Source organism: Scyliorhinus torazame, chromosome 9 (assembly GCF_047496885.1).
Source record: "Scyliorhinus torazame isolate Kashiwa2021f chromosome 9, sScyTor2.1, whole genome shotgun sequence".
NCBI classification, from domain to species: Eukaryota; Metazoa; Chordata; class Chondrichthyes; order Carcharhiniformes; family Scyliorhinidae; genus Scyliorhinus; species Scyliorhinus torazame.
The window spans coordinates 45,588,268-45,601,790 of record NC_092715.1 but is presented as its reverse complement, the minus strand read 5'-3'; the positions used below and the strand labels follow the sequence as shown (position 1 = coordinate 45,601,790).

General features: G+C 47.6%; 1 protein-coding gene across 22 annotated transcripts in view; it reads right to left on the bottom strand.

The window, feature by feature from the left end:
• The window catches only part of LOC140429166 (teneurin-3), a 3,593,949-nt gene that overhangs the window by 1,822,364 nt on the left and 1,758,062 nt on the right, over nt 1-13,523 (bottom strand). For all 22 annotated transcript variants that reach the window (XM_072515817.1, XM_072515806.1, XM_072515811.1 and 19 more), the window contains exon 5: nt 2,290-2,332. The gene's annotated coding sequence lies outside the window, so the exon portion shown is untranslated. The remainder of the gene's footprint in view (nt 1-2,289; nt 2,333-13,523) is intronic.

The following is a 13,523-nucleotide window of genomic DNA, read 5'->3' as shown; positions in this document are numbered from 1 at the left end:
TCCTCACTGCATCAGCCTGATGTTACCATTTTGCAGGCACCGTCTGTGTGGAGTCTGTGAATGAGATTGTCCCATTAGTGCCAATTAACTCTGAGTTATAGACTGTTTTGCCATGAAAGCCAATCCTTTGGGATCTGAACTGAGTTTACCCAAACTCATTTCCCTCGAACATTTAACAGGCAGCAGAGAAAGGAAATTTTCATCCCATCTGTCAAAGCTGGAGCAGGCACATGCATCCCAGAGAGAAAAAGGGCACTGTTCAAACTATTCCACTCAGTTTCTTGTAAAACAACCAATAAAGACTTGTGTTACACAAGGAGGCTTGAACGTACATCTGTGGAAGAGGTGACATGGATTTTGGTGGCAGGGGTGCAGTGCTGCCATATTACCACAACTTAATGAAGGCTGTTTCCACAATTCAGATGATGTGTAGGACTTAACTTATCCCATGTGTCAAGAGCAGCCATTGAAAGTGCGGAAAACAAGCATATTTTTCTCATTTGCCCCAACAGCCCTCACATGTATTGGCAGCAGAGTGTGAAAGTAAAGAGCAAGCCTGAGACATGGTAGCACAGTGGTTAGTATTGTTGCTTCACAGCGCCAGCATCTCAGGTTCAATTCCCGGCTTGGTCACCGTCTGTGCGGAGTCTGCACATTCTCCCTGTGTCTGCGTGGGTTTCCTCCGGGTGCTCCGGTTTCCTCCCACAAGTCCTGAAAGACGTGCTGTTAGGTAATTTGGACATTCTGAATTCTCCCTCTGTGTACCCGAACAGGTGCCGTGGTGTGGCGACTAGGGGCTTTTCACAGTAACTTCATTGCACTGTTAATGTAAGCCTATTTATGACAATAAAGATTATTATTAGACAGCACAGCTGCAGCAGAACTGGTTTCCTGATTCCTTAATGTTCGCCCTAAAGATTCTTTATGACTTTATCAGAAACTCTGACTACTGAAGAAATTAAATAAATCATGACCAGAAAGTGATTCCATGCATAGATACATAGAAGTTGGGGCAGGAGGAGGCCTTTTGGCCCTTCGAGTCTGCTCCGCCATTCATCGCAATCATGGCTAATCATCCAACTAAATGGCCTAATCCTGCTTTCTCCCCGTAGCCTTTGATCCCATTCTCCCCAAGTGCTATATCTGTTCCTACCTGTTCTTCAAAATGAAGCAAATTATAATCAGGTAGCTTAGCAGTACATTTGGTTGAAATCACTCATATATACTCATACAATTATTTGTGATATCTGTTACAAGACAAATAGTCCAAAGAATTAAAAAGATAAATAAATTGGGGCAAGGCCAGTGCAGACTCAATGGGCCAAATGGCCTCCTTCTGCACTGTAGGGATTCTATGATTCTATGAGCTGGGCGCAGGCCAACTAGGGAGTTGCAAGGATTAAAGATAGAAGCACTTTTCCAATCATGTTTTGAATAAGGTTTTCAAATGCAATTGCAGGGGCTTGATAATTGGGCTCCGAGGTTCATGGTAACAGGCTCATTTGAGACCTCGGGATGGTTGGCCCTAACCTTGTTTGAATGGTTATTGAAGGGTTATGAGCAATGGTCAGTAAAGGGAACTGCAAAGTTTTGGCAGTGATGGCAGAAGAGGTAGAACCTCAAGGGACAGCAATTGCTTACAGCTGGTAGTTCCTCTGGGAAGTGGACTTCTGCTTCTCTAAAGCACAGACGAGAGAAATAAGGGGAATGCACTATTTTCCCCAGTCACGTTGCTCATTGTGCATTGAGGTTAAAATGGGAGGCTCTGACAAGCAACAGAGAAAGACAGTGCAGGAACGCGAGGCGTGGAGAAGTGAACAGAAGACCGGCCTTCGGGAGATCCGCCAACTATCTCTGGGTGAAGGAGGTAAAAGGTATTCAGGATCTAACTGCAGGTTGCTGTACGGGCAGAAGATAAGCCAAGTCAAAGGGTTAGCCAAGCATCTACTATCATTCACTGAAAAGATTCACATATGAATGATGGTCACTTGGATGAGGTGTTAGAGGACAATTGTCTCAGGAATGCAAAGCTCAGTGAAGAGTCAGTCAATACTTTCAGAACAATGGAGTGATAAATTGACAAGGAAAAACAATCAGAAACATTGTAATGGGTTCCCTGCTCACTGTATTAGCTTATCTGCAATCAGAAATTTCAAGCTTGCTAGCCAAATATTCTTAATTCTAAACCAACCAAGAAGATGATAATGCTATTTTGGCAGGAGGAACTCAGCCCCTAAGGCAGATAGGTGCGTTTGATCATGAGATCTGAAAAATAGCATTGTTACTTACAGTGCTGTAGTTACATGGTCTTGAACTTCCCAACGTGATCAAGCTGGAACAACAAAGAAGCAGGTATAAATGTTTATCACTTACTTTATTAATATCCTTCACACATTGATGTTTAATCACTTACAAAGAGTCTCTTTATATTAGTTTATCCAGACACCTCCAAACAAAACACACTGAGAATGGTTTGACCTCTTCACTCAACTTCATGGTGACTTTGTCAACTTCGGCATGTTGGTGGTGTATATGTCAGGGAACATAGTATGAAAATGTTTGTTATGAGAAAAGATGCAATGGCAGTAACTTTATGCATAGTGTTAGCAAAGAGAAGAATTTTAATTTAATTCCCAATGCGGAAGAGGTGAAGGGGTAGCGGTCAAATATGTATTCATTTAATTTTATTAAATATGCTATTGTTCTCAAAGAAAGGGTTTTGAGAAACCTCCAAAGCACATTGAACTAATTATCTTCAAGGTATACAAAGCAGAATAAAAGAGTAACGTTTCCTGTGCACCACATTCTCTTCCATTCTTCTTGTGTTCTGTATAGCTCCAGGCTAATTTGCAAACATTTGATTCACATTAAAATAAGCTGTCTCCAAACAATAAACAATTAACATTTTCTTGGGGCACTGCTGCACTGCATTGCTGGTGTTGAGTGATGAGGACCGGAAGGTCTTAGGTGCACTGGTGTTCATTTGGAACAGGTCGTGGGAGAGCAGTGACCATGAGCTGGCTGCCGATGTAAACAGGCTAAATTCAGCTCCCCCATTCCAATGGACTCTTGTGAAAGTGAGTCTTTATTTTCTTGGGATCAGGGAATTCATTTCAGCACTGCAAGCACCGTGAGCTGGCCATTCCCCAGTAATCCTGTCAGCATAAATATACTATAACAAAAACAGAAAATACTGGACAATCTTTAAAAAAAAAAATTCAGAGTACTCAATTCTTTCCTTTTCCCAATTAAGGGGCAATTTAGCGTGGCCAATCCACTGTAGCCACCTGGGATGGCCACGTCCCGATTACAAAATGGGACACTTGCAAAGAATGCAGGGAAAATTGGACAATGGTAAGAAACAAGCAGGTGCAAGCTCTGTCTGTTGATTAGAACCTTAAACTCTCAGACAGGACAGAAAATACCAAGCAATCTACATACTAATGAGCCATCTCCGGGGACAAAAGGGAAACATTTAGATACACAATGTTAAGGCAGACTCCCCGGCGCCAGAAGAAGCTAAGACAAAACAGACTAACAGTCACCAGGACACGTCCAGCGATCAGGGAACCACCCCTCTATTAGAGGAAAATCGATATAGATGATTGGGAAAGACCCAATTAGTTGAGGCCAAGTTCAAGGCCCGCCCAAAAGAGCGCGAAGCCCTTTTCAGTAAAAGGTATCCCCCAAGGGAGAATCTTCCTCCTTTGGCTTTGGCTCTCACCGAAGAGAGAGACCTGCCTAGCAGCTGCACCAGACCAAGTAAGTTCCAAGTCAATGCACGCTACGAGATAGACGCTCCTAGTTGCTACCCTGTAAACAGCTCAACCCAGCAGCCTCAGAACCGAACAACGGCCATTGTTCCTCTGACTGAGTGGGCACCCGAAGCTAAGTATAGGCTTTAGTGGTAGTTTAGTTTGTAGAGTTTATGCATGAGTAGATTTGACTGTGTAAATAAATGAGCATTGCTTTTGAACTTACTAACTGGTGCATCGAGTCATTGATCAGTATTCGGTTCTGAACCTTGTGGCGGTGTCGAAAGATACCTGGCAACTCTTCAGCAAATGTGATTAAACAGCCAAATGAAGAGCCAACTAAAAGTTAGCAACATTTACTGCCGACTCTGGTGGGAATCGACTTAGAAGTGGCCTAACCACTCCGAGAGAACCCAAAATTTGAATTGAGAATCCAATTGGGAACAGAAAGATAAACCACAAGCGTCAAAACAGTACTGATCAAGCCTTTGAGATTCGAAAGTGTGTTAATACATGCATACTAACAGGGATATAAGGTAAACCTGAGGGATTTTGTTGCATAAAACTGTTGGGAGTTTTGTAGACCGGAAATTAGCATAAGCTGTACCTGTGTTTACATCACCACTTTATCACCCCCTGTTCCAAATTCAGTAGAGAACCTAGATAGAGAAAATGGCAATGAAGGCAATGGAACACCTTATGAACCCCCAGGAATTTGAGGTCGCAGCGACCAGTAGAGTAGGACAGTGTCCCGTTTGGGAAGATGAGATCAGGAAATATCTCAAAGGGAAAGGATGGCCCCTTTGGCGTGAATTTTGCAATAATGAGGAAACAGGACCCGGGAGTTTCGGACATACTTGGTGGGAGAACCTGTCAGAGATCCACAAGAAGAGCTTGGGAAAGCTCGCAAGCTGATGGCAATCGTGTCCTGTTTGGCACAATTGCGAGGCACAGAGGAGGTCGTTAGGACGCTCCGTAGAGAGATAGAGGAGAGAGACAGAAGTAGTGAGGTAGACGTGAGTGAGGTAGAGAAAGAGAATCGAGATTTGAAAGAGCAGTTAGCAGCAAGGGACAGAGAGGTGGATGATGCCAAGTGGGCACATCAATCTTGTCTCGGCATTTGAACAGTTTTCAGATGCAATATGATAAGGCCTACCAGGACACGCAACGTGCGGTCCTGGTAAGACAAGAAACAGAACAGCAAGTTGAGAAATATCAGAAACAATGCAATGATTTAAAAGCAGCCCTCCGAGCACTCCATACTTCCACAATGGAACAAAGGTAGAGATCCGTAGACCACGCAAAGTGCCGGAAGCAAATTGCAGAATTGCAATCTCTGCTGTCCGTGCAAAATGGATTTCAAAGTACATTCGGACCCCATGAAAACAGCCCCGATTGGCAGGAATTGAATGAGACTGCCCATAGATACGTACATGGGACAGGTACGCAGGAAAACCCCCAGAAAAGGAAAGCGCCCCAACCCCCAACCGAACAGGCAGAACACACCCCCATGAATCCTGTGACCACATACCGCAAGGCCGCAGGAGAAGGAGAAGCAGTTTCCTGTATACAACCCCGTTAACCGTGACCCAATTACGGGACGCGTGTGGAAAAATTACACCGTTCCTTCCCACATCAGACCCCCACCAATTTTTCACGAAAGTCAAACAACAGGCTACCATGTACGGCCTGGACGAAAAGGAGGAAGTGAAGCTCACAGTTTACATCACCACTTTATCACCCCTGTTCCAAATTCAGTAGAGAACCTAGATAGAGAAAATGGCAATGAAGGCAATGGAATGCCTTATGTGCCTCGACCCTTCAGTCGTAGCAGCCCTTCCCGACCCACAGAATGTAGGAGGAGGCACACTCCAAGAGATGCACACAGCGATCCTTGATGCGATCAGCTTTAACAGAGGACCCCGTAGAAGGCCTAAATAAGTGTAGGCAAAAGAAGACAGAGCACCCCACAGCGTTTGCTGGACATTTGTGGATTCACTTCACTGCAGTTTTTGGAGAGTTAGCCCGCGCCCATTTGTCCCCAGAAAATATGGCCAAATGGACCCGAATTCTAGTCTCCCACGCCACAGAAGCAGAATGAAAAGCTTGCGCAAATTATGCCCCCTCAGATGAGGCCCACAATGAAAAATGGGTTTTGAAGGGATTGTCCCGCGCTTGGGAGCAATCAATTGCAGTCAAAACCGCATTTATAACACTCGATGAAGAGCAGGCAGAGATGAACCCAGTTAAAGCACACCAGAACCCCGCATGGGTAAATGAGGGCAGGAACAGCCAACACCAGTCAAAACCTCAAGAATGTTATAATTGTGGACAGCTAGGACACTTTGCACGAGAATGCAACGCACCCCAGAAGCAGCAGAGAAACCAACAGACAGGCACCCTAAACAGGAATAGGGCAAAGCCAATCCATAGCGTTAGCGCCCGTTAGAGAATACAAACATGAACCGCACCGACTGACGGTGTTCGGGCTCCCCAACTTGGGTCTGCGACACCCTTTGGGACAAGTCCGGTAGACCGGTAGTAGCAGGCAATGTCCGGGGACAACGCGTAGAATTTCTTTGGGACACAGGAGGGTCCCGTACCACACTCAATTCCTCCACGATGTTTCAGCGAGACATGTGGCCCACAACAGATACCATTACACTCAGCGGTTTTACAGGCCATTTACAACAGGGACACATCACAGCCCCTATAGCAATACAGATAGGTAACATCACGACTAAGCACCCCATAGTTTTAGTTGATCTGCCCCAGACAGCAGAACATATCCTTGGGATCGATTTCATGAGCTCCCATAATCTTTCTTTTGACCCAGTGAACAAGTGTGTCTGGAAAATGGCAAAGGCAGCACGAGCCCCCACCACGCTCACAGCAGGAGAATACGTAAATAGGATTAGCTCAGTAGGAGACTTCTGGTTCGACCCTCGAGCCATTAGTGCAAAAAAACAGGTTAGGGCAGTCCTGCAGGAACATAAAGCACCATTTGCACAGCACAAGCACGACTGTAGCAAATTGGCTTACTTTCTGAACATTACAGGTCCCGACCCTAAACCCAGAAGCAGTACGGATTTCCCCAGGAAACAGAGGGAGAAATCTCCAAAGTAATGGAGAGTTTGTTGGATCAAGGCGTACTCAGATCTGTAGCCTCCACAAACAACGCACCGATTTGGCCCGTCAGGAAACCGGATGGATCATGGCGACTGACCATTGATTACCGGGAACTGAACAAAGTAACCCCAGCAGCAGCCCACACCGTAGCCACGAGTCCCGAGACCATGCTCAAACAGGGACTCCAATCAAAATTTTTTCCGATTTTGGACATTAGTAATGGCTTCCGGTCCATTCCATTGGCTAAACCCTTTACATTCCAAGGGCAACAATACACGTGGACATGCCTTCCACAAGGCTTCCACAACTCCCCCTCCATTTTCCACCGACAGCTGGCAAATGGTTTAGCAAAATTTTCCCGCCCCGATTGTCTGGTCCAGTATGTAGACGACTTGTTACTACAGACAGACACAAAGGGAGAGCACATTTCGCTTCTCGCCGAGCTCTTAGCACTCCTAAAAGAAATTGGTTGTAAAGTCAACCCCAAGAAGGCCCAAATTCTGAAAGAAAAAGTGATTTACTTGGGAACAGTGATCACTCATGGTATACGCGAGATCGAGCACAAGAGAATTGACTCGATCGTCAAATTGCCCCTTCCCCACAATGTCTCAGCCCTCCGGTCATTTTTAGTTGGTTACTGCCAAAACCATATTGACGGTTTCGCCACTAAAGCAGCGCTCCTTTCCGAACTTCTCATGAAGCAGGCACCTTGGGAATGGCTTCCACAGCATACAGATGCCGTGGACGCTTTAAAAAGAGCACTCAGCACAGCCCCCGCACTACAGGTCCCAGATCCACATTACCCGTATGCTATCGCTGTAGCAAGCACCGACCGAACCCTTTCGGCCGTGCTCCTCCAGGAACGCCATGACCCGTTACGCCCCATAGGATACGCCTCACGCATGTTAGACCCCGTAGAGCAAGGATTTTCTGCCTGTGAAAGGCACCTGCTCGCACTTTTTTGGGCAGTACAATACTTCGCCTACATTACCGGACTCAACCCCATCACCATCCTCACGGAACACACACCGACACAGCTATTGTTAGATGGCCGACTTAAAGATGGCACAGTCAGCCAAATCCGCGCAGCCCGTTGGACCCTTCTTTTACAGGGACGCGACATCACGGGAAAGAGAACCCAAACCCACACCTTCCTTGCCGATAATTTACAGTATGCAGGCGCCCCTCATGAATGTGAGATCATCACCACGAAACACAACACAGGCCCATTTATTCCCAAAACACCCCCCAGGAAAACAGGTAGTACACCCCAGAGACCCCAGCCCACAGATACGTGCGCACCCCTGAAGATATATGTGGATGGCTCATCCACAGTGTTAAATGGAGAGAGAATTACCAGTTGCGGTATATATGTAGAGGACGCGCAGGGACGCTCCCCAGATGAAATTTCCTTGAAGTTGCCAGGACACTGAGGCTCGCAGGCAGCAGAGCTGGCAGCGATTGCATATATTGTCGACCACCCAGATTCGTTCCCGACCCCAGCAGACATCTATTCAGACAGCTTGCATGTCTGCAATAGTTTGACAGAGTTCCTACCACTCTGGGAAACAAGAGGATTTGTTTCCGCGAACGGTAAACCCCTACCCTCAGCCTCATTTCTCTGCCATATCTTAGAGACAGCGAAGGATAGGAAATACGGAATAATTAAGGTTCGCAGTCATCACCGTTCTTCCCTCCCTGGTAATGTTAAAGCAGACGCCCTAGCGAAGGCAGGCTCCAGGCATGGTTACTTTTGGAACCCCCCCCCGAAAGCAACCCAGTACACGCAGTTCATGTCTCACAGACCAACATTTAGGATTTAGCGATGGCCCAGAAAGAGGACAAGAAACTCAGGGAAGTTTTAAAGGGAACCTTCCCAGCCCCCTACGACAAGTTTAAAAACTCAATCACCACACACGACGGTGTGATTTTGAAGGATGGCCTTTATATAGTTCCCAGCCAGGACAGGAACCAGATCATTTGTCACTTCCATGACAATCATGGACACCAAGGAATTGAACCCACCCTAGCACACCCCAGACCGCTTTGCTGGTGGCCTGATTTAAAAATCGATGTCCGCACTACGTAGAGAATTGCTTAATCTGTGCCCAGAACAATCCGGACAGATATGCTGAAAAGGCACAACTTAGTCATACCCGCCCCGTTAATGGACCCTGGACAAATCTCCAGATAGATTATATAGGACCCCTACCCCCATGCAGAAATGGTTACAAGTATGTGTTGGTGGTCATAGACACCTTCACAAAGTGGGTGGAAGCATTTCCATCACGAACTAATACGGCCAAGACAACGGCTAAAATATTAACACACCACATCTTTACAAGATGGGGCCTCCCACGCAGTATAGAGTCTGATCAAGGCTCCCATTTCACCGGACGTGTAATGAAAAACGTCCTCACGATTTTCAACATTAGACAAGTTCCATATCGCATACCACCCCCAGTCAAGTGGTATTGTAGAACAAATGAATAGGACATTGAAAGCCACCCTCAGGAAAATGGTACAGCAAAATAACAGCACCTGGAATTCAGTTCTCCCATTTGCGTTAATGTTTTTAAGAAACACGGTATATACAGCCACAGGATACACCCCCCACACCCTCATGACCGGACGCCCCATGAAAGGCACTGAGTATTTATTAGGACTGGATTTGGCCAGCCCCGCAGTTACAGCCCTCACATATGAAAACGCGGTCACACAACGAGAGCAGAACATAAAGGCAGCCCAACTCGCAGCAGCAGTGAGACTTGGAACCAGGAAGTAACAGAGCAAGGCTTGTTTCGACAAAACAGTACACGCCACTGAGTTTACAGTAGGGCAACAAGTTATGCTTTCCCTTTACAACCCCAGTTCATTCCTTTTCCAAAATTTTCTGGACCGTACTCCATTTCGGACAAAGTCAGCCCCTCAGTATACAAAATAATCTATCCCAATGGTAACTCTGCGTGGTTTCATATAAACCAGCACAAGGCTTACAGCTTGCAGAATAACCACACACACCACATCCTGCTCGCAGCAGCGGATGAGCACGCCCCGCCCACAGACACGACTTCAACTCCGCCCCCAGAGACACGGCTCCGCCTCTCCCTCCCCTCAACCAGCAGCGACAGCGACAGTGATAGCGATCACAATGACGACAGCCACAGCACACCACGTTACGACTATACCCCTGCACCAGGCCCCACTCCCAGCAAATCTGAACATGATTCTACTGACCCATTTGAGATCATTTATATCCAAAGCCCCTGACCCAGACCCACCGCCCGACGATTACGGATTGAAACATAGTAGATCCAACCTCGACACACGATTCTGGCACTGAGACAATTCATTCAGGCTCATCTGGAATGATGAGATGGACCCCAATTCGCCCCAAGCAGCTTTAGCACGGTTACTACAGACAAGAGTTTGGCAGCAGGGAGAAGATGATGACTTAGAGTCTGACTCCCACCAAACGAATCCCTTTGCGACCCTGTTCGCTATTGAGCAGTGAGGTGCCCAGATGATGGAGAAAAAAGGAACCGATGGAGAGATAATGGGCGAAATTCTCCCCTAACGGCGCGATGTCCGCCGACTGGCGCCCAAATCGGAGCCAATCAGATGGGCATCGCGCCGGCCCAAAGGTGCGATATGCTCTGCATCTTTGGGGGCCGAGCCCCAACATTGAGGGGCTAGGCCGACGCCGGAGGGATTTCCGCCCCACCAGCTGGCGGAAATGGCGTTTGTTGCCCCGCCAGCTGGCGGAAATGGCGTTTGGTGCCCCGCCAGCTGGCGCGGAAATGCGGCGCATGCGCGGGAGCGTCAGCGGCCGCTGACAGTTTCCCGCACATGCGCAGTGGGGAGAGTCACTTCCGCCTCCGCCATGGTGGAGACCGTGGCGGAGGCGGAAGGGAAAGAGTGCCCCCACGGCACAGGTCCGCCCGCGGGTCGGTGGGCCCCGATCATGGGCCAGGCCACCGTGGGGGCACCCCCCGGGGTCAGATCGCCCCGCGCCCCCCCCAGGACCCCGGAGCCTGCCCACGCCGCCTGGTCCCGCCGGTAAATACCAGCTTTGATTTACGCCGGCGGGACAGGCAATTTCTGGGCGGGACTTCGGCCCATCCGGGCCGGAGAATTGAGCGGGGGGTTCCGCCAACCGGCGCGGCCCGATTCCCGCCCCCACCCAATCTCTGGTACCGGAGACATCGGCGGGGGCGGGATTCACGGTGGCCAACGGCCATTCTCCGACCCGGCGGGGGGTCGGAGAATGACGCCCACGGTGTCCTTTCTGATGGAACCTGCACCATGTTTGTTGAATGTTTGTTCGTTAGTGTTATCGTTAAGTGTTGTGTGTAAACTCGGAAAGTTTTTCACGGCCCCCACGTCACCACTCCTTTAACGCTGTTAATGGAACAAGTTTGTCCCAGACAATAGTTCAGAGGAACTAGTTTGTCACCAGAAACTTGTTAAAGGTACAATTTTGTCCCCAGACAATGGTTCAGAGGAACTAGTTTGTCTACAGAACACGACTCATAGTTGCTCTCCTAATTCGAGAGGCAGCCCCCCACGACGACCACATTCTTATCCGTTCTTGCCGGTTGCTCAGGCAGTGGAGAAACGGCATTGGTCCCCGCCCTGCCTGAGGACCCCGCTCTGGTCAGCTACGCTCAGGTCGAGCACATACGGCATTGATCACCATCCTACCCGGGGATTCCACCCCGCCTGACCTGCTGAGATTGTCCAGTATTTTCTGTTTTTGTTTCAGATTCCAGCATCCACAGTAATTTTCTTCTCTCTAATTATACTTTAACACTGCTCATCCAGCACACAATAGGACTGAATTCACCAGCAAACAAATAAATGTGAATTATGTAATGTAGTGTGAGTAAATGGGCAGCACGGTAGCACAGTGGTTAGCACTGTGGCTTCACAGCGCCGGAGTCCCATGTTCGATTCCCGGCTGGGTCACTGTCTGTGCAGAGTCTGCACGTCTGCATGGGTTTCCTCCGGGTGCTCCAGTTTCCTCCCACAGTACAAAGATGTGCAGGTTAGGTGGATTGGCCATGGTAAATTGCCCTTAGCGTCCAAAAAGGTGAGGTGGGGTTACTGGGTTACGGGGCTAGGGTGGAGGCGTGGGCTTAAGTAGGGTGCTCCTTCCAAGAGCCGGTGCAGATGCGATGGGCCGAATGGCCTCCTTCTGCACTGTAAATTCTACAATTCTATAATTCAGACTGTCGCATTTGCTCTCTAATATTAAAATACGAATAAAGAAGACTGAGTCCTCGATCAAAGGTTCGACACAAGGGTGGTTAAACTTTGGTTTCACTCTGGTTTCAGCTGCAACTCAACTGGAACAGGGTCGAAAATGATATATAATATTTCATGCAATGTTGCCTCACACTTTTGCTGCATGAGGTTCGGATGACTTTGGCCAGAATTCTCCATTCGTTATGATTCACTTTTCCCGCCGGTAGTGCACCCCCAGCCACAGGTTCCCCAGCAGCATAGGGTGGTTACAATGGGAAATCCCATTGACAAGTGGCGCGAAGATAGAATCCAACCGACAGTAAATGGCACACCGCCGAGAAACACGCGGCTAAGGCACTGGAGAATCCAGCCCTTTGTAATTTGAATTGTTTGCTCTGACTCACAACTGTAACCTTGAAGAAAATGGTGCCACCTGACTGCCTGGAATTGGACACTTGCGAAACCAAACCATGCCACGCTGCCATGTGGCAAGCATGGTCTTAAAGGTGGTCAATTTAAATGAGAGAAGTCGGCACAACAATCCAGAAAATTGACTGACCGCGGAGAGACCAATTAGACCTTAAATTGTGAAAAACAAATTGAGACTTGGGACATAGAAAACTAAAAAAGCAGTTTGCTCCACCAAGTCAATATTACGTAATCCTGAAGCATCAAGCAAGATGCTCCCCCACCTCTAACTATCAGTCACAATGTCTTTTCTTGGGTCTGGCAAAAGAAAGTTATAAACCCAAGGTCAATTAAGGAACAAAAATTGAGGAACGCTCTTTCCGATGCCCTTATGTGGTTGCAAACTAGTTAAGGCGGCATCAACTTTACTTATGTTGCGTGCTATTATGTTGCTGGTTTCATTGTTGTAAACTCTACCGTATGTGCATCCGTGTATACATGGATGCACATATTTTAGAAACTGAAACCATTTTCTTCCAGACTTTAAAACACCGGAGCTCAAGTTGAGGAAGATTATGCATGAGGAATTGAACACTTATTTTTCAAGGTACCCAGTGCCAGCATTAAATACTCCCAAATTAGTTGGGACACAGTTCACTCTGTCTACCTCAATATCATTTCTCAGCCTAACTTCAGAAGAACAGTCTTACTACACCATCAGCAAGATCTTATACTTACCTAAGGCCTGTACACAAAGAACATCTAAATGCACTTCAGGGAGGGGTGATTAAAAAAAGGGCATTGAGCCAAAGGTGGAGATATAAGGAGGGGAAGCAAAATCGTGGTTGAAGAGGTGATTTTTAGGAGGGTCTTAAATGAGGAGGGGGAATTGAAGAGGCTGAAATTTTGAAGGAGGGAGCTGGAAGGTATGGGGCCTAAGCAACTGAAATGCAAGGCTTTCAATGGTGAAAGACCAAAGACAGG